Consider the following 21,562-nt stretch of genomic DNA (forward strand, 5'->3'; position numbering starts at 1 on the left):
ACTTAAGTCGGCACTGTGCTTTTTGTATTTAATTCCGATGCAATTTCTGTGTTTCATCGTCAATAAGTAGGTCCAAGGGATACAGTAAACCTGGAGTGAAGCATCTTAATCTATAACTAGTGTCACAGGAATGGTTCAAACCATAGACAGTAAGAAGAGTTAGACTTCATTTACTTAAGTCAGCATTGTGCCTTTTGTATTTACTTCCGATGCCATTTCTGTGTTTCATCGTCAATAAGAAGGTCCAAGGGATACAGTAAACCTGGAGTGAAGCATCGGAGTCTATAACTAGTGTCACAGGAATGGTTCAAACATAGACAGTAAGAAGAGTCAGTCTTCTTGTACTTAATTCGGCATTCTGCCTTTTGTATTTAATTCTGATGCAATTTCTGTGTTTCATCGTCAATAAGAAGGTCAGAGGGATACAGTAAACCTGAAGTGAAGCGTCGGAATCTATAACTAGTGTTACAGGAATGGTTCAAAACATAGTCAGTAAGAAGAGTCAGTCTTCTTGTACTTAAGTCGTCATTGTGCTTTTTGTATTTAATTCCGATGCAATTTCTGTGTTTCATCGTCAATAAGAAGGTCCAAGGGATACAGTAAACCTGGAGTGAAGCATCGGAATCTATAACTAGTGTCACAGAAACGGTTCAAAACATTGACAGCAAGATGAGTCAGTATTCTTGTACTTAAGTCGGCATTGTGCTTTATCTATTTAATTCCGATGCAATTTCTGTGTTTCATCGTCAATAAGAAGGGCCAAGGGATTCAGTAAACCTGAAGTGAAGCATCGGAATAAAAAACTAGTGTCACAGGAATGGTTCAAACATAGACAGTAGGAAGAGTCAGTCTTCTTGTACTTAAGTCGGTATTGTGCCTTTCCAATTTAATTCCGATGCAATTTCTGTGCTTCATCGTCAATAAGAAGTTCAGAGGGATACAGTAAACCTGAAGTGAAGCATCGGAATCTGTAACTAGTGTCACAGGAATGGTTCAAAACATAGAGAGTTGGAAGATTCAGTCTTCTTGTACTTAAGTCGGCATTGTGCCTTATCTATTTAATTCCGATGCAATTTCTGTGTTTCATCGTCAATAATACGGTCGGAGGGATACAGTAAACCTGAAGTGAAGCAGCGGAATCTATGACTAGTGTCACAGGAATGTTTCAAAACATAGTCAGTAAGATGAGTCAGTCTTTTTGTACTTAAGTCGATATTGTGCCTTTTGTATTTATTTCCGATGCAATTTCTGTGTTTCATCGTCATTAAGAAGGTCCAAGGCATACGGTAAACCTGAAGTGAAGCATCGGAATCTATGACTAGTGTCACAGGAATGGTTCAAAACATAAACAGTAGGAAGAGTCAGTCTTCTTGTACTTAAGTGACAGTTTGCCTATTGTATTTAATTCCGATGCAATTTCTGTGTTTCATCGTCAATAAGAAGGTCCAAGGGATACAGTAACCTTCGAGTGAAGCATCGGAATCTATAACAAGTGTCTCAGGGATGGTTCAAAACATAGACAGTAAGAAGAGTCAGTCTTCTTGTACTTAAGTCGGCATTGTGATTTTTGTATTTAATTCCGATGCAATTTCTGTGTTTCATTGTCAATATGAAGCTCAGAGGGATACAGTATTCCTGAAGTGAAGCATCGGAATCTATGACTAGTGTCACAGGAATGGTTCAAAACATAGTCAGTAAGAAGGGTCAGTCTTCTTGTACTTAAGTTATCATTGTGCCCTTTCTATTTAATTCTGATGCAATTTCTGTGTTTCATCGTCAATAAGAAGGTCCAAGGGATATATTAAACCAGGAGTGAAGGATCGGAATCTATAACTAGTGTCACAGGAATGGCTAAAAACATAGACAGTAAGAAGAGTCAGACTTCTTTTACTTAAGTCGGCAGTGTGCCTTTTGTATTCAACTCCGATGCAATTTCTGTGTTTCATCGGCAATAAGAAGGTCCAAGGGATACAGTAAACCTGGAGTGAAGCATCGAAGTCTATAACTAGTGTCACAGGAATGGTTCAAAACGTAGACAGTAAGAATAGTCAGGCTTCTTGTACTAAATTCGGCATTGTGCCTTTTGTATTTAATTCTGATGCAATTTCTGTGTTTTATCGTCAATAAGAAGGTCAGAGGGATACAGTAAACCTGAAGTAAAGCATCGGAATCTATAACTAGTGTCACAGGAATGGTTCAAACATAGTCAGTAAGAAGAGTCAGTCTTCTTGTACTTAAGTCGGCACTGTGCTTTTTGTATTTAATTCCGATGCAATTTCTGTGTTTCATCGTCAATAAGTCGGTCCAAGGGATACAGTAAACCTGGAGTGAAGCATCGGAATCTATAACTAGTGTCACAGAAACGGTTCAAAACATTGACAGCAAGATGAGTCAGTATTCTTGTACTTAAGTCGGCATTGTGCTTTATCTATTTAATTCCGATGCAATTTCTGTGTTTCATCGTCAATAAGAAGGGCCAAGGGATTCAGTAAACCTGAAGTGAAGCATCGGAATCTATAACTAGTGTCACAGGAATGGTTCAAACATAGACAGTAGGAAGAGTCAGTCTTCTTGTACTTAAGTCGGTATTGTGCCTTTCCAATTTAATTCCGATGCAATTTCTGTGCTTCATCGTCAATAAGAAGTTCAGAGGGATACAGTAAACCTGAAGTGAAGCATCGGAATCTGTAACTAGTGTCACAGGAATGGTTCAAAACATAGAGAGTTGGAAGATTCAGTCTTCTTGTACTTAAGTCGGCATTGTGCCTTATCTATTTAATTCCGATGCAATTTCTGTGTTTCATCGTCAATAATACGGTCGGAGGGATACAGTAAACCTGAAGTGAAGCAGCGGAATCTATGACTAGTGTCACAGGAATGTTTCAAAACATAGTCAGTAAGATGAGTCAGTCTTTTTGTACTTAAGTCGATATTGTGCCTTTTGTATTTATTTCCGATGCAATTTCTGTGTTTCATCGTCATTAAGAAGGTCCAAGGCATACGGTAAACCTGAAGTGAAGCATCGGAATCTATGACTAGTGTCACAGGAATGGTTCAAAACATAAACAGTAGGAAGAGTCAGTCTTCTTGTACTTAAGTGACAGTTTGCCTATTGTATTTAATTCCGATGCAATTTCTGTGTTTCATCGTCAATAAGAAGGTCCAAGGGATACAGTAACCTTCGAGTGAAGCATCGGAATCTATAACAAGTGTCTCAGGGATGGTTCAAAACATAGACAGTAAGAAGAGTCAGTCTTCTTGTACTTAAGTCGGCATTGTGATTTTTGTATTTAATTCCGATGCAATTTCTGTGTTTCATTGTCAATATGAAGCTCAGAGGGATACAGTATTCCTGAAGTGAAGCATCGGAATCTATGACTAGTGTCACAGGAATGGTTCAAAACATAGTCAGTAAGAAGGGTCAGTCTTCTTGTACTTAAGTTATCATTGTGCCCTTTCTATTTAATTCTGATGCAATTTCTGTGTTTCATCGTCAATAAGAAGGTCCAAGGGATATATTAAACCAGGAGTGAAGGATCGGAATCTATAACTAGTGTCACAGGAATGGCTAAAAACATAGACAGTAAGAAGAGTCAGACTTCTTTTACTTAAGTCGGCAGTGTGCCTTTTGTATTCAACTCCGATGCAATTTCTGTGTTTCATCGGCAATAAGAAGGTCCAAGGGATACAGTAAACCTGGAGTGAAGCATCGAAGTCTATAACTAGTGTCACAGGAATGGTTCAAAACGTAGACAGTAAGAATAGTCAGGCTTCTTGTACTAAATTCGGCATTGTGCCTTTTGTATTTAATTCTGATGCAATTTCTGTGTTTTATCGTCAATAAGAAGGTCAGAGGGATACAGTAAACCTGAAGTAAAGCATCGGAATCTATAACTAGTGTCACAGGAATGGTTCAAACATAGTCAGTAAGAAGAGTCAGTCTTCTTGTACTTAAGTCGGCACTGTGCTTTTTGTATTTAATTCCGATGCAATTTCTGTGTTTCATCGTCAATAAGTCGGTCCAAGGGATACAGTAAACCTGGAGTGAAGCATTAGAATCTATAACTAGGGTCACAGGGATGGTTCAAAACATAGACAGTAAGATGAGTCAGTATTCTTGTACTTAAGTCAGCATTGTGCCTTTTCTATTTAATTCCGATGCAATTTCTGTGTTTCATCGTCAATAAGAAGGTCCAAGGGATACAGTAATCCTGAAGTGAAGCATCGGAATCTATAACTAGTGTCACAGGAATGGTTAAAAGCATAGACAGTAGGAAGAGTCAGTCTTCTTGTACTTAAGTCGGCATTGTGCCTATTGTATTTAATTCCGATGCAATTTCTGTGTTTCATCGTCAATAAGAAGGTCCAAGGGATACAGTAAACCTGGAGTGAAGCATCGGAATCTAAAACTAGTGTCCCAGGGCTGGTTCAAAACTTAGACAGTAAGAAGAGTCAGTCATCTTGTACTTAAGTCGGCATTTTGCTTTTTGTAATTAATTCCGATGCAATTTCTGTGTTTCATCGTCAATAAGAAGGTCAGAGGGATACGGTAATCCTGAAGTGAAGCATTGGAATTCTTGACTAGTGTCACAGGAATGGTTCAAAACATTGTCAGTAAGAAAAGTACGTCTTCTTGTACTTAAGTCGGTATTGTGCCTTTTGTATTTAATTCCGATGCAATTTCTGTGTTTCATCGTCAATAAGAAGGTCCAAGGGATACAGTTAACCTGATGTGAATCATAGGGATCTACAACTAGTGTCACAGGAATGGTTCAATTCATAGTCAGAAAGAAGAGTCAGTCTTCTTGTACTTAAGTCACCATTGTGCCTTTTCTATTTAATTCTGATTCAATTTCTATGTTTCATCGTCAATAAGATGGCCCAAGGGATACAGTAAACCCAGAGTGATGCATCGGAATAGATAACTAGTGTCACAGGAATGGTTCAAAACATAGAAGTAAGAAGAGTCAGACTTCTTGTACTTAAGTCGGCATTGTGCCTTTTGTATTTAATTCCGATGCAATTTCTGTGTTTCATCGTCATTATGAAGATCAGAGGGATACAGTAATCCTGAAGTGAAGCATCGGAATCTATGACTAGTATCCCAGGAATGGTTCAAAACATAGTCAGTAAGAAGAGTCAGTCTTCTTGTACTTAAGTCATCATTGTGCATTTTCTATTTAATTCTGATGCAATTTCTGTGTTTCATCGTCAATAAGATGGTCCAAGGTAAACAGTAAACCTAGAGTGAAGCATCGGAATCTATAACTAGTGTCACAGGAATGGTTCAAACCATCGACAGTAAGAAGAGTCAGACTTCTTTTACTTAGGTCAGCATTGTGCCTTTTGTATTTAATTCCGATGCCATTTCTGTGTTTCATCGTCAATAAGAAGGTCCAAGTTATACAGTAAACCTGGAGTGAAGCATAGGAGTCTATAACTAGTGTCACACGAATGGTTCAAAACATAGACAGTAAGAAGAGTCAGTCTTCTTGTACTTAATTCGGCATTCTGCCTTTTGTATTTAATTCCGATGCAATTTCTGTGTTTCATTGTCAATATGAAGCTCAGAGGGATACAGTAATCCTGAAGCGAAGCATCGGAATCTATGACTAGTGTCACAGGAATGGTTCAAAACATAGTCAGTAAGAAGAGTCAGTCTTCTTGTACTTAAGTTATCATTGTGCCTTTTCTATTTAATTCTGATGCAATTTCTGTGTTTCATCGTCAATAAGAAGGTCCAAGGGATATATTAATCCAGGAGTGAAGGATCTGAATCTATAACTAGTGTCACAGGAATGGCTAAAAACATAGACAGTAAGAAGAGTCAGACTTCTTTTACTTAAGTCGGCAGTGTGCCTTTTGTATTCAACTCCGATGCAATCTCTGTGTTTCATCGGCAATAAGAAGGTCCAAGGGATACAGTAAACCTGGAGTGATGCATCGAAGTCTATAACTAGTGTCACAGGAATGGTTCAAAACGTAGACAGTAAGAATAGTCAGGCTTCTTGTACTAAATTCGGCATTGTGCCTTTTGTATTTAATTCTGATGCAATTTCTGTGTTTTATCGTCAATAAGAAGGTCAGAGGGATACAGTAAACCTGAAGTGAAGCATCGGAATCTATAACTAGTGTCACAGGAATGGTTCAAAACATAGTCAGTAAGAAGAGTCAGTCTTCTTGTACTTTAGAAGGCACTGTGCTTTTTGTATTTAATTCCGATGCAATTTCTGTGTTTCATCGTCAATAAGTAGGTCCAAGGGATACAGTAAACCTGGAGTGAAGCATCGGAATCTATAACTAGGGTCACAGGGATGGTTCAAAACATAGACAGTAAGATGAGTCAGTATTCTTGTACTTAAGTCAGCATTGTGCCTTTTCTATTTAATTCCGATGCAATTTCTATATTTCATCGTCAATAAGAAGGTCCGAGGGATACAGTAATAATGAAGTGAAGCATCGGAATCTATAACTAGTGTCACAGGAATGGTTAAAAGCATAGACAGTAGGAAGAGTCAGTCTTCTTGTACTTAAGTCGGTATTGTGCCTTTTGCATTTAATTCCGATGCAATTTCTGTGTTTCATCGTCAATAAGAAGTTCCAAGGGATACAGTTAACCTGAAGTGAATCATAGGAATCTACAACTAGTGTCACAGGAATGGTTCAATTCATAGTCAGAAAGAAGAGTCAGTCTTCTTGTACTTAAGTCACCATTGTGCCTTTTCTATTTAATTCTGATTCAATTTCTATGTTTCATCGTCAATAAGATGGTCCAAGGGATACAGTAAACCCAGAGTGATGCATCGGAATCCATAACTAGTGTCACAGGAATGGTTCAAAACATAGAAGTAAGAAGAGTCAGACTTCTTGTACTTAAGTCGGCATTGTGCCTTTTGTATTTAATTCCGATGCAATTTCTGTGTTTCATCGTCAATAAGAAGGTCCAAGGTAAACAGTAAACTTGGAGTGAAGCATCGGAATCTATAACTAGTGTCACAGGAATGGTTCAAACCATAGACAGTAAGAAGAGTCAGACTTCTTTTACTTAGGTCAGCATTGTGCCTTTTGTATTTAATTCCGATGCCATTTCTGTGTTTCATCGTCAATAAGAAGGTCCAAGTTATACCAGGAGTGAAGCATCGGAGTCTATAACTAGTGTCACAGGAATGGTTCAAAACATAGACAGTAAGAAGAGTCAGTCTTCTTGTACTTAATTCGGCATTCTGCCTTTTTTATTTAATTCTGATGCAATTTCTGTGTTTCATCGTCTATAAGAAGGTCAGAGGGATACAGTAAACCTGAAGTGAAGCATCGGAATCTGTAACTAGTGTTACAGGAATGGTTCAAAACATAGTCAGTAAGAAGAGTCAGTCTTCTTGTACTTAAGTCGGCATTGTGCTTTTTGTATTTAATTCAGATGCAATTTCTGTGTTTCATCGTCAATAAGAAGGTCCAAGGGATACAGTAAACCTGGAGTGTAGCATCGGAATCTATAACTAGTGTCACAGGAATGGTTCAGAACATAGTCAGTAAGAAGAGTCAGTCTTCTTGTACTTAAGTCGGCACTGTGCTTTTTGTATTTAATTCCGATGCAATTTCTGTGTTTCATCGTCAATAAGTAGGTCCAAGGGATACAGTAAACCTGGAGTGAAGCATCGGAATCTATAACTAGTGTCACAGGGATGGTTCAAAACATAGACTGTAAGATGAGTCAGTATTCTTGTACTTAAGTCGGCATTGTGCTTTTTCTATTTAATTCCGATGCAATTTCTGTGTTTCATCGTCAATACGAAGGTCCAATGGATACAGTAAACCTGAAGTGAAGCATCGGAATCTATAACTAGTGTCACAGGAATGGTTATAAACATAGACAGTAGGAAGAGTCAGTCTTCTTGTACTTAAGTCGGCATTGTGCCTATTGTATTTAATTGCGATGCAATTTCTGTGTTTCATCGTCAATAAGAAGGTCCAAGGGATACAGTAAACCTGGAGTGAAGCATCGGAATCTAAAACTAGTGTCCCAGGGATGGTTCAAAACTTAGACAGTAAGAAGAGTCAGTCATCTTGTACTTAAGTCAGCATTTTGCTTTTTGTAATTAATTCCGATGCAATTTCTTTGTTTCATCGTCAATAAGAAGGTCAGAGGGATACGGTAATCCTGAAGCGAAGCATTGGAATCTATGACTAGTGTCACAGGAATGGTTCAAAACATAGTCAGTAAGAATTGTCCGTCTTCTTGTACTTAAGTCGGTATTGTGCCTTTTGTATTTAATTCCGATGCAATTTCTGTGTCTCATCGTCAATAAGAAGGTCCAAGGGATACAGTTAACCTGAAGTGAATCATAGGAATCTACAACTAGTGTCACAGGCATGGTTCAAATCATAGTCAGTAAGAAGGGTCAGTCTTTTTGTAGTTAAGTCACCATTGTGCCTTTTCTATTGAATTCTGATTCAATATCTATGTCTCATCGTCAATAAGATGGTCCAAGGGATACAGTAAACCCAGAGTGATGCACCGGAATCCATAACTAGTGTCACAGGTAGGGTTGAAATCATAGACAGTAAGAAGAGTCGCACTTCATGTACTTAAGTCGGCATTGTGCCTTTTGTATTTAATTCCGATGCAATTTCTGTGTTTCATCGTCATTATGAAGATCAGAGGAATACAGTAATCCTGAAGTGAAGCATCGGAATCTATGACTAGTGTCCCAGGAATGGTTCAAACCATAGACAGTAAGAAGAGTCAGACTTCTTTTACTTAGGTCAGCATTGTGCATTTTGTATTTAATTCCGTTGCCATTTCTGTGTTTCATCGTCAATAAGAAGGTCAAAGTTATACAGTAAACCTGGAGTGAAGCATCGGAGTCTATAACTAGTGTCACAGGAATGGTTCAAAACATAGACAGTAAGAAGAGTCCGTCTTCTTGTACTTAATTCGGCATTCTGCCTTTTGTATTTAATTCTGATGCAATTTCTGTGTTTCATCGTCAATAAGAAGGTCAGAGGGATACAGTAAACCTGAAGTGAAGCATCGGAATCTACAACTAGTGTTACAGGAATGGTTCAAAACATAGTCGGTAGGAAGAGTCAGTCTTCTTGTACTTAAGTCGGCACTGTGCTTTTTGTATTTAATTCCGATGCAATTTCTGTGTTTCATCGTCAATAAGTAGGTCCAAAGGATACAGTAAACCTGGAGTGTAGCATCGGAATCTATAACTAGTGTCACAGGGATGGTTCAAAACATAGGCAGTAAGATGAGTCAGTATTCTTGTACTTATGCCGGCATGTGCTTTTTCTATTTAATTCCGATGCAATTTCTGTGTTTTATCGTCAATAAGAAGGTCCAAGGGATACAGTAAACCTGAAGTGAAGCATCGGAATCTATAACTAGTGTCACAGGAATGGTTATAAACATAGACAGTAGGAAGAGTCAGTCTTCTTGTACTTAAGTCGGCATTGTGCCTATTGTATTTAATTCCGATGCAATTTCTGTGCTTCATCGTCAATAAGAAGTTCAGAGGTATACAGTAAACCTGAAGTGAAGCATCGGAATCTATAACTAGTGTCACAGGAATGGTTCAAAACATAGAGAGTTGTAAGATTCAATCTTCTTGTACTTAAGTCGGCATTGTGCCTTTTCTATTTAATTCCGATGCAATTTCTGTGGTTCATCGTCAATAATAAGGTCGGAGGGATACAGTAAACCTGTAGTGAACCAGCGGAATCTATGACTAGTGTCACAGGAATGGTTCAAAACATAGTCAGTGAGGTGAGTCAGTCTTCTTGTACTTAAGTTCTCATTGTGCCTTTTCTATTTAATTATGATGCAATTTCTGTGTTTCATCGTCAATAAGAAGGTCCAAGGGATACAGTAAACCTGGAGTGAATCGTCGGAATCTATAACTAGTGTCACAGGAATGGTTAAAAACATAGACAGTAAGAAGAGTCAGACTTCTTTTACTTAAGTCGGCAGTGTGCCTTTTGTATTCAACTCCGATGCAATTTCTGTGTTTCATCGGCAATAAGAAGGTCCAAGGGATACAGTAAACCTGGAATGAAGCATCGAAGTCTATAACTAGTGTCACAGGAATGGTTCAAAACGTAGACAGTAAGAAGAGTCAGTCTTCTTGTACTTAATTCGGCATTGTGCCTTTTGTATTTAATTCTGATGCAATTTCTGTGTTTTATCGTCAATAAGAAGGTCAGAGGGATACAGTAAACCTGAAGTGAAGCATCGGAATCTATAACTAGTGTCACAGGAATGGTTCAAAACATAGTCAGTAAGAAAAGTCAGTCTTCTTGTACTTAAGTCGGCACTGTGCTTTTTGTATTTAATTCCGATGCAATTTCTGTGTTTCATCGTCAATAAGTAGGTCCAAGGGATACAGTAAACCTGGAGTGAAGCATCGGAATCTATAACTAGTGTCACAGGGATGGTTCAAACCATAGACAGTAAGATGAGTCAGTATTCTTGTACTTAAGTCGGCATTGTGCGTTTTCTATTTAATTAAGATGCAATTTCTGTGTTTCATCGTCAATAAGAAGGTCGAAGGGATACAGTAATCCTGAAGTGAAGCATCGGAATCTATGACTAGTGTCACAGGAATGGTTCAAAACATAAACAGTAGGAAGAGTCAGTCTTCTTGTACTTAAGTGGCAGTTTGCCTATTATATTTAATTCCGATGCAATTTCTGTGTTTCATCGTCAATAAGAAGGTCCAAGGGATACAGTAACCCTCGAGTGAAGCATCGGAATCTATAACAAGTGTCTCAGGGATGGTTCAAAACATAGACAGTAAGAAGAGTCAGTCTTCTTGTACTTAAGTCGGCATTGTGCCTTTTGTATTTAATTCCGATGCAATTTCTGTGTTTCATTGTCAATATGAAGCTCAGAAGGATATAGTAATCCTGAAGTGAAGCATCGGAATCTATGACTAGTGTCACAGGAATGGTTCAAAACATAGTCAGTAATAAGAATCAGTCTTCTTGTACCTAAGTTATCATTGTGCCTTTTCTATTTAATTCTGATGCAATTTCTGTGTTTCATCGTCAATAAGAAGGTCCAAGGGATATATTAAACCAGGAGTGAAGGATCGGAATCTATAACTAGTGTCACAGGAATGGCTAAAAACATAGACAGTAAGAAGAGTCAGACTTCTTTTACTTAAGTCGGCAGTGTGCATTTTGTATTCAACTCCGATGCAATATCTGTGTTTCATCGGCAATAAGAAGGTCCAAGGGATACAGTAAACCTGGAGTGAAGCATCGAAGTCTATAACTAGTGTCACAGGAATGGTTCAAAACGTAGACAGTAAGAATAGTCAGGCTCCTTGTACTAAATTCGGCATTGAGCCTTTTGTATTTAAATCTGATGCAATTTCTGTGTTTTATCGTCAATAAGAAGGTCAGAGGGATACAGTAAACCTGAAGTGAAGCATCGGAATCTATAACTAGTGTCACATAAATGGTTCAAAACATAGTCTATAAGAAGAGTCAGTCTTCTTGTACTTAAGTCGGCACTGTGCTTTTTGTATTTAATTCCGATGCAATTTCTGTGTATCATCGTCAATAAGTAGGTCCAAGGGATACAGTAAACCTGGAGTGAAGCATCCAAATCTATAACTAGGGTCACAGGGATGGTTCAAAACATAGACAGTAAGATGAGTCAGTATTCTTGTACTTAAGTCAGCATTGTGCCTTTTCTATTTAATTCCGATTCAATTTCTGTGTTTCATCGTCAATAAGAGGTCCTAGGGATATAGTAAACCTGGAGTGAAGCATCGGAATCTAAAACTAGTGTCCCAGGGCTGGTACAAAGCTTAGACAGTGAGAGGAGTCAGTCATCTTGTACTTAAGTCGGCATTTTGGTTTTTGTAATTAATTCCGATGCAATTTCTGTGTTTCATCGTCAATAAGAAGGTCAGAGGGATACGGTAATCCTGAAGTGAAGCATTGGAATCTATGACTAGTGTCACAGGAATGGTTCAAAACATTGTCAGTAAGAAGAGTCCGTCTTCTTGTACTTAAGTCGGTATTGTGCCTTTTGTATTTAATTCCGATGCAATTTCTGTGTTTCATCGTCAATAAGAAGGTCCAAGGGATACAGTTAACCTGAAGTGAATCATAGGAATCTACAACTAGTGTCACAGGAATGGTTCAATTCATAGTCAGTATGAAGCGTCAGTCTTCTTGTACTTAGGTCACCATTGTGCCTTTTCTATTTAATTCTGATTCAATTTCTATGTTTCATCGTCAATAAGATGGTCCAAGGGATACAGTAAACCCAGAGTGATGCATCGGAATCCATAACTAGTGTCACAGGAATGGTTCAAAACATAGAAGTAAGAAGAGTCAGACTTCTTGTACTTAAGTCGGCATTGTGCCTTTTGTATTTAATTCCGATGCAATTTCTGTGTTTCATTGTCATTATGAAGATCAGAGGGATACAGTAATCCTGAAGTGAAGCATCGGAATCTATGACTAGTGTCCCAGGAATGGTTCAAAACATAGTCAGTAAGAAGAGTCAGTCTTCTTGTACTTAAGTCGTCATTGTGAATTCTCTATTTAATTCTGATGCAATTTCTGTGTTTCATCGTGAATAAGAAGGTCCAAGGTAAACTGTAAACCTGGAGTGAAGCATCGGAATCTATAACTAGTGTCACAGGAATGGTTCAAACCATAGACAGTTAGAAGAGTCAGACTTCTTTTACTTAGGTCAGCATTGTGCCTTTTGTATTTAATTCCGATGCCATTTCTGTGTTTCATCTTCAATAAGAATGTCCAAGATATACAGTAAACCTGGAGTGAAGCATCGGAGTCTATAACTGGTGTCACAGGAATGGTTCAAAACAAAGACAGTAAGAAGAGTCAGTCTTCTTGTACTTAAGTCGGCATTGTGCTTTTTGTATTTAATTCCGATGCAATTTCTGTGTTTCATCGTCAATAAGATGGTCCAAGGGATACAGTAAACCTGGAGTGAAGCATCGGAATCTATAACTAGTGTCACAGGAATGGTTCAAAACATAGTCAGTAAGAAGAGTCAGTCTTCTTGTACTTAAGTCGGCACTGTGCTTTTTGTATTTAATTCTGATGCAATTTCTGTGTTTCATCGTCAATAAGTAGGTCCAAGGGATACAGTAAACCTGGAGTGAAGCATCGGAATCTATAACTAGTGTCACAGGGATGGTTCAAAACGTAGACTGTAAGATGAGTCAGTCTTCTTGTACTTAAGTCGGCATTGTGCCTATTGTATTTAATTCCGATGCAATTTCTGTGTTTCATCGTCAATAAGAAGGTCCAAGGGTACAGTAAACCTGGAGTGAAGCATCGGAATCTAAAACTAGTGTCCCAGGGATGGTTCAAAACTTAGACAGTAAGAAGAGTCAGTCATCTTGTACTTAAGTCGGCATTTTGCTTTTTGTAATTAATTCCGATGCAATTTCTGTGTTTCATCGTCAATAAGAAGGTCAGAGGGATACGGTAATCCTGAAGTGAAGCATTGGAATCTATGACTAGTGTCACAGGAATGGTTCAAAACATAGTCACTAAGAATTGTCCGTCTTCTTGTACTTAAGTCGGTATTGTGCCTTTTGTATTTAATTCCGATGCAATTTCTGTGTTTCATCGTCAATAAGAAGGTCCAAGGGATACAGTTAACCTGAAGTGAATCATAGGAATCTACAACTAGTGTCACAGGAATGGTTCACATCATAGTCAGTAAGAAGAGTCAGTCTTTTTGTATTTAAGTCACCATTGTGCCTTTTCTATTTAATTCTGATTCAATTTCTATGTTTCATCGTCAATAAGATGGTCCAAGGGATACAGTAAACCCAGAGTGATGCATTGGAATCCATAACTAGTGTCACAGGAATGGTTGAAAACATAGACAGTAAGAAGAGTCACACTTCTTGTACTTAAGTCGGCATTGTGCCTTTTGTATTTAATTCCGATGCAATTTCTGTGTTTCATCGTTATTATGAAGATCAGAGGGATACAGTAATCGTGAAGTGAAGCATCGGAATCTATGACTAGTGTCCCAGGAATGGTTCAAAACATAGTCAGTAAGAAGAGTCAGTCTTCTTGTACTTAAGTCATCATCGTGCCTTTTCTATTTAATTCTGATGCAATTTCTGTGTTTCATCGTCAATAAGAAGGTCCAAGGTAAACAGTAAACCTGGAGTGAAGCATCGCAATCTATAACTAGTGTCACAGGAATGGTTCAACCCATAGACAGTAAGAGGAGTCAGACTTCTTTTACTTAGGTCAGCATTGTGCCTTTTGTATTTAATTCCGATGCCATTTCTGTGTCTCATCGTCGATAAGAAGGTCCAAGTTATACAGTAAACCTGAAGTGAAGCTTCGGAGTCTATAACTAGTGTCACAGGAATGGTTCAAAACATAGACAGTAAGAAGAGTCAGTCTTCTTGTACTTAATTCGGCATTCTGCCTTTTGTATTTAATTCTGATGCAATTTCTGTGTTTCATCGTCAATAAGAAGGTCGGAGGGATACAGTAAACCTGAAGTGAAGCATCGGAATCTTTAACTAGTGTTACAGGAATGGTTCAAAACATAGTCAGTAAGAAGAGTCAGTCTTCTTGTACTTAAGTCGGCATTGTGCTTTTTGTATATAATTCCGATGCAATTTCTGTGTTTCATCATCAATAAGAAGGTCCAAGGGATACAGTAAACCTGGAGTGAAGCATCGGAATCTATAACTAGTGTCACAGGAATGGTTCAAAACATAGTCAGTAAGAAGAGTCAGTCTTCTTGTACTTAAGTCGGCACTGTGCTTTATGTATTTAATTCCGATGCAATTTCTGTGTTTCATCGTCAATAAGTAGGTCCAAAGGATACAGTAAACCTGGAGAGAAGCATCGGAATCTATAACTAGTGTCACAGGGATGGTTCAAAACATAGACAGTAAGATGAGTCAGTATTCTTATACTTAAGCCGGCATTGTGCTATTTCTATTTAATTCCGATGCAATTTCTGTGTTTCATCGTCAATAAGAAGGTCCAAGGGATACAGTAAACCTGAAGTGAAGCATCGGAATCTATAACTAGTGTCACAGGAATGGTTATAAACATAGACAGTAGGAAGAGTCAGTCTTCTTGTACTTAAGTCGGCATTGTGCCTATTGTATTTAATTCCGATGCAATTTCTGTGTTTCATCGTCAATAAGAGGTCCTAGGGATACAGTAAACCTGGAGTGAAGCATCGGAATCTAAAACTAGTGTCCCAGGGCTGGTTCAAAGCTTAGACAGTAAGAGGAGTCAGTCATCTTGTACTTAAGTGGGCATTTTGCTTTTTGTAATTAATTCCGCTGCAATTTCTGTGTTTCATCGTCAATAAGAAGGTCAGAGGGATACGGTAATCCTGAAGTGAAGCATTGGAATCTATGACTAGTGTCACAGGAATGGTTCAAAACATTGTCAGTAAGAAGAGTCCGTCTTCTTGTACTTAAGTCGGTATTGTGCCTTTTGTATTTAATTCCGATGCAATTTCTGTGTTTCATCGTCAATAAGAAGGTCCAAGGGATACAGTTAACCTGAAGTGAATCATAGGAATCTACAACTAGTGTCACAGGAATGGTTCAATTCATAGTCAGTATGAAGCGTCAGTCTTCTTGTACTTAGGTCACCATTGTGCCTTTTCTATTTAATTCTGATTCAATTTCTATGTTTCATCGTCAATAAGATGGTCCAAGGGATACAGTAAACCCAGAGTGATGCATCGGAATCCATAACCAGTGTCACAGGAATGGTTCAAAACATAGAAGTAAGAAGAGTCACACTTCTTGTACTTAAGTCGGCATTGTGCCTTTTGTATTTAATTCCGATGCAATTTCTGTGTTTCATCGTCATTATGAAGATCAGAGGGATACAGTAATCCTGAAGTGAAGCATCGGAATCTATGACTAGTGTCCCTGGAATGGTTCAAAACATAGTCAGTAAGAAGAGTCAGTCTTCTTGTACTTAAGTCATCATTGTGAATTTTCTATTTAATTCTGATGCAATTTCTGTGTTTCATCGTCAATAAGAAGGTCCAAGGTAAACTGTAAACCTGGAGTGAAGCATCGGAATCTATAACTAGTGTCACAGGAATGGTTCAAACCATAGACAGTAAGAAGAGTCAGACTTCTTTTACTTAGGTTAGCATTGTGCCATTTTGTATTTAATTCCGATGCCATTTCTGTGTTTCATCGTCAATAAGAAGGTCCAAGATATACAGTAAACCTGGAGTGAAGCATCGGAGTCTATAACTGGTGTCACAGGAATGGTTCAAAACATAGACAGTAAGAAGGGTCAGTCTTCTTGTACTTAAGTCGGCATTGTGCTTTTTGTATTTAATTCCGATGCAATTTCTGTGTTTCATCGTCAATAAGAAGGTCCAAGGGATACAGTAAACCTGGAGTGAAGCATCGGAACCTATAACTAGTGTCACAGGAATGGTTCAAAACATAGTCAGTAAGAAGAGTCAGTCTTCTTGTACTTAAGTCGGCACTGTGCTTTTTGTATTTAATTCTGATGCAATTTCTGTGTTTCATCGTCAATAAGTAGGTCCAAGGGATACAGTAAAATTGGAGTGAAGCATCGGAATCTATAACTAGTGTCACAGGGATGGTTCAAAACATAGACTGTAAGATGAGTCAGTCTTCTTGTACTTAAGTCGGCATTGTGCCTATTGTATTTAATTCCGATGCAATCTCTGTGTTTCATCGTCAATAAGAAGGTCCAAGGGATACAGTAAACCTGGAGTGAAGCATCGGAATCTAAAACTAGTGTCCCAGGGATCGTTCAAAGCTTAGACAGTAAGAAGAGTCAGTCATCTTGTACTTAAGTCGGCATTTTGCTTTTTGTAATTAATTCCGATGCAATTTCTGTGTTTCATCTTCAATAAGAAGGTCAGAGGGATACGGTAATCCTGAAGTGAAGCATTGGAATCTAAGACTAGTGTCACAGGAATGGTTCAAAACATAGTCACTGAGAATTGTCCGTCTTCTTGTACTTAAGTCGGTATTGTGCCTTTTGTATTTAATTCCGATGCAATTTCTGTGTTTCATCGTCAATAAGAAGGTCCAAGGGATACAGTTAACCTGAAGTGAATCATAGGAATCTACAACTAGTGTCACAGGAATGGTTCAAATCATAGTCAGTAAGAAGAGTCAGTCTTTTTGTATTTAAGTCACCATTGTGCCTTTTCTATTTAATTCTGATTCAATTTCTATGTTTCATCGTCAATAAAATGGTCCAAGGGATACAGTAAACCCAGAGTGATGCTTTGGAATTCATAACTAGTGTCACAGGAATGGTTGAAAACATAGACAGTAAGAAGAGTCACACTTCTTGTACTTAAGTCGGCATTGTGCCTTTTGTATTTAATTCCGATGCAATTTCTGTGTTTCATCGTTATTATGAAGATCAGAGGGATACAGTAATCCTGAAGTGAAGCATCGGAATCTATGACTAGTGTCCCAGGAATGGTTCAAAACATAGTCAGTAAGAAGAGTCAGTCTTCTTGTACTTAAGTCATCATCGTGCCTTTTCTATTTAATTCTGATGCAATTTCTGTGTTTCATCGTCAATAAGAAGGTCCAAGGTAAACAGTAAACCTGGAGTGAAGCATCGGAATCTATAACTAGTGTCACAGGAATGGTTCAACCCATAGACAGTAAGAAGAGTCAGACTTCTTTTACTTAGGTCAGCATTGTGCCTTTTGTATTTAATTCCGATGCCATTTCTGTGTCTCATCGCCGATAAGAAGGTCCAAGTTATACAGTAAACCTGGAGTGAAGCTTCGGAGTCTATAACTAGTGTCACAGGAATGGTTCAAAACATAGACAGTAAGAAGAGTCAGTCTTCTTGTACTTAATTCGGCATTCTGCCTTTTGTATTTAATTCTGATGCAATTTCTGTGTTTCATCGTCAATAAGTAGGTCGTAGGGATACAGTAAACCTGAAGTGAAGCATCGGAATCTATAACTAGTGTTACAGGAATGGTTCAAAACATAGTCAGTAAGAAGAGTCAGTCTTCTTGTACTTAAGTCGGCATTGTGCTTTTTGTATTTAATTCCGATGCAATTTCTGTGTTTCATCATCAATAAGAAGGTCCAAGGGATACAGTAAACCTGGAGTGAAGCATCGGAATCTTGAACTAGTGTCACAGGAATGGTTCAAAACATAGTCAGTAAGAAGAATCAGTCTACTTGTACTTAAGTCGGCACTGTGCTTTATGTATTTAATTCCGATGCAATTTCTGTGTTACATCGTCAATAATACGGTCGGAGGGGTACAGTAAACCTGAAGTGAAGCAGCGGAATCTATGACTAGTGTCACAGGAATGGTTCAAAACATAGTCAGTGAGGTGAGTCAGTCTTCTTGTACTTAAGTTCTCATTGTGCCTTTTCTATTTAATTCTGATGCAATTTCTGTGTTTCATCGTCAATAAGAAGGTCCAAGGGATACAGTAAACCTGGAGTGAATCGTCGGAATCTATAACTAGTGTCACGGGAATGGTTAAAAACATAGACAGTAAGAAGAGTCAGACTTCTTTTGCTTAAGTCGGCAGTGTGCCTTTTGTATTCAACTCCGATGCAATTTCTGTGTTTCATCGGCAATAAGAAGGTCCAAGGGATACAGTAAACCTGGATTGAAGCATCGAAGTCTATAACTAGTGTCACAGGAATGGTTCAAAACGTAGACAGTAAGATGAGTCAGTCTTCTTGTACTTAATTCGGCATTGTGCCTTTTGTATTTAATTCTGATGCAATTTCTGTGTTTTATCGTCAATAAGAAGGTCAGAGGGATACAGTAAACCTGAAGTGAACCATCGGAATCTATAACTAGTGTCACAGGAATGGTTCAAAACACAGTCAGTAAGAAAAGTCAGTCTTCTTGTACTTAAGTCGGCATTGTGCTTTTTGTATTTAATTCCGATGCAATTTCTGTGTTTCATCGTCAATAAGTAGGTCCAAGGGATACAGTAAACCTGGAGTGAAGCATCGGAATCTATAACTAGTGTCACAGGGATGGTTCAAACCATAGACAGTAAGATGAGTCAGTATTCTTGTACTTAAGTCAGCATTGCGATTTTTCTATTTAATTCCGATGCAATTTCTGTGTTTCATCGTCAATAAGAAGGTCCAAGGGATACAGTAAACCTGAAGTGAAGCATCGGAATCTATAACTAGTGTCACAGGAATGGTTAAAATTTAGTCAGTAAGAAGAGTCAGTCTTCTTGTCCTTAAGTCGGTATTGTGCCTTTTGTATTTAATTCCGATGCAATTTCTGTGTTTCATCGACAATAAGAAGGTCCAAGGGATACAGTAAACCTGAAGTGAAGCATCGGAATCTATAACTAGTGTCACAGGAATGGTTATAAACATAGACAGTGGGAAGAGTCAGTCTTCTTGTACTTAAGTCGGCATTGTGCCTATTGTATTTAATTCCGATGCAATTTCTGTGCTTCATCGGCAATAAGAAGGTCCAAGGGATACAGTAAACCTGGAGTGAAGCATCGGAATCTATAACTAGTGTCACACGGATGGTTCAAAACATAGACAGTAAGATGAGTCAGTATTCTTGTACTTCAGTCGGCACTGTGCTTTTTTTATTTAATTCCGATGCAATTTCTGTGTTTCATCGTCACTAAGAAGGTCCAAGGGATACAGTAAACCTGGAGTGAAGCATCGGAATGTATAACTAGTGTCACAGGGATGGTTCAAAACATAGACAGTAAGATGAGTCAGTATTCTTGTACTTAAGTCGGCATTGTGCCTTTTCTATTTAATTCCGATGCAATTTCTGTGTTTCATCGTCAATAAGAAGGTCAGAGGGATACAGTAATCCTGAAGTGAAGCATTGGAATCTATGACTAGTGTCACAGGAATGGTTCAAAACATAGTCAGTAAGAAGAGTCAGTCCTCTTGTACTTAAGTCGGTATTGTGCTTTTTGTATTTAATTACGATGCAATTTCTGTGTTTCATCGTCAATAAGAAGGTCCAAGGGATACAGTAAACCTGGAGTGAAGCATCGGATTCTATAACTAGTGTCACAGGAATGGTTCAAATCATAGTCAGTAAGAAGAGTCAGTCTTCTTGTACTTAAGTCGGCACTGTGCTTTTTGTATTTAATTCCGATGCAATTTCTGTGTTTCATCGTCAGTAAGTAGGTCCAAGGGATACAGTAAACCTGGAGTGAAGCATCGGAATCTATAACTAGTGTCACAGGGATGGTTCAGAACATAGACAGTAAGATGAGTCAGTATTCTTGTACTTAAGCCGGCATTGTGCTTTTTCTATTTAATTCCGATGCAATATCTGTGTTTCATCGTCAATAAGAAGGTCCAAGGGATACAGTAAACCTGGAGTGAAGCATCGGAATCTATAACTAGTGTCACAGGAATGGCTATAAGCATAGACAGTAGTAAGAGTCAGTCTTCTTGTACTTAAGTCGGCATTGTGCCTATTGAATTTAATTCCGATGCAATTTCTGTGCTTCATCGTCAATAAGAAGTTCAGAGGGATACAGTAAACCTGAAGTGAAGCATCGGAATCTATAACTAGTGTCACAGGAATATTTCAAACCATAGACAGTAAGAAGAGTCAGACTTCTTTTACTTAGGTCAGCATTGTGCCTTTTGTATTTAATTCCGATGCCATTTCTGTGTTTCATCGTCAATAAGAAGGTCCAAGTTATACAGTAAACCTGGAGTGAAGCATAGGAGTCTATAACTAGTGTCACAGGAATGGTTCAAATCATAGACAGTAAGAAGAGTCAGTCTTCTTGTACTTAATTCGTCATTCTGCTTTTTGTATTTAATTCCGATGCAATTTCTGTGTTTCATCGTCAATAAGAAGGGCCAAGGGATTCAGTAAACCTGAAGTGAAGCATCGGAATAAAATAATAGTGTCACAGGAATGGTTCAAACATAGACAGTAGGAAGAGTCAGTCTACTTGTACTTAAGTCGGTATTGTGCCTTTCCAATTTAATTCCGATGCAATTTCTGTGCTTCATCGTCAATTAGAAGTTCAGAGGGATACAGTAAACCTGAAGTGAAGCATCGGAGTCTATAACTAGTGTCACAGGAATGGTTCAAAACATTGAGAGTTGGAAGATTCAGTCTTCTTGTACTTAAGTCGGCATTGTGCCTTTTCTATTTAATTCCGATGCAATTTCTGTGTTTCATCGTCAATAATACGGTCGGAGGGATACAGTAAACCTGAAGTGAAGCATCGGAATAAAAAACTAGTGTCACAGGAATGGTTCAAACATAGACAGTAGGAAGAGTCAGTCTTCTTGTACTTAAGTCGGTATTGTGCCTTTCCAATTTAATTCCGATGCAATTTCTGTGCTTCATCGTCAATAAGAAGTTCAGAGGGATACAGTAAGCCTGAAGTGAAGCATCGGAATCTATAACTAGTGTCACAGGAATGGTTCAAAACATAGAGAGTTGGAAGATTCAGTCTTCTTGTACTTAAGTCGGCATTGTGCCTTTTCTATTTAATTCCGATGCAATTTCTGTGTTTCATCGTCCATAATACGGTCGGAGGGATACAGTA

The sequence above is a fragment of the Schistocerca piceifrons genome, unplaced genomic scaffold (genome assembly GCF_021461385.2).
Source record: "Schistocerca piceifrons isolate TAMUIC-IGC-003096 unplaced genomic scaffold, iqSchPice1.1 HiC_scaffold_2445, whole genome shotgun sequence".
NCBI lineage: Eukaryota > Metazoa > Arthropoda > Insecta > Orthoptera > Acrididae > Schistocerca > Schistocerca piceifrons.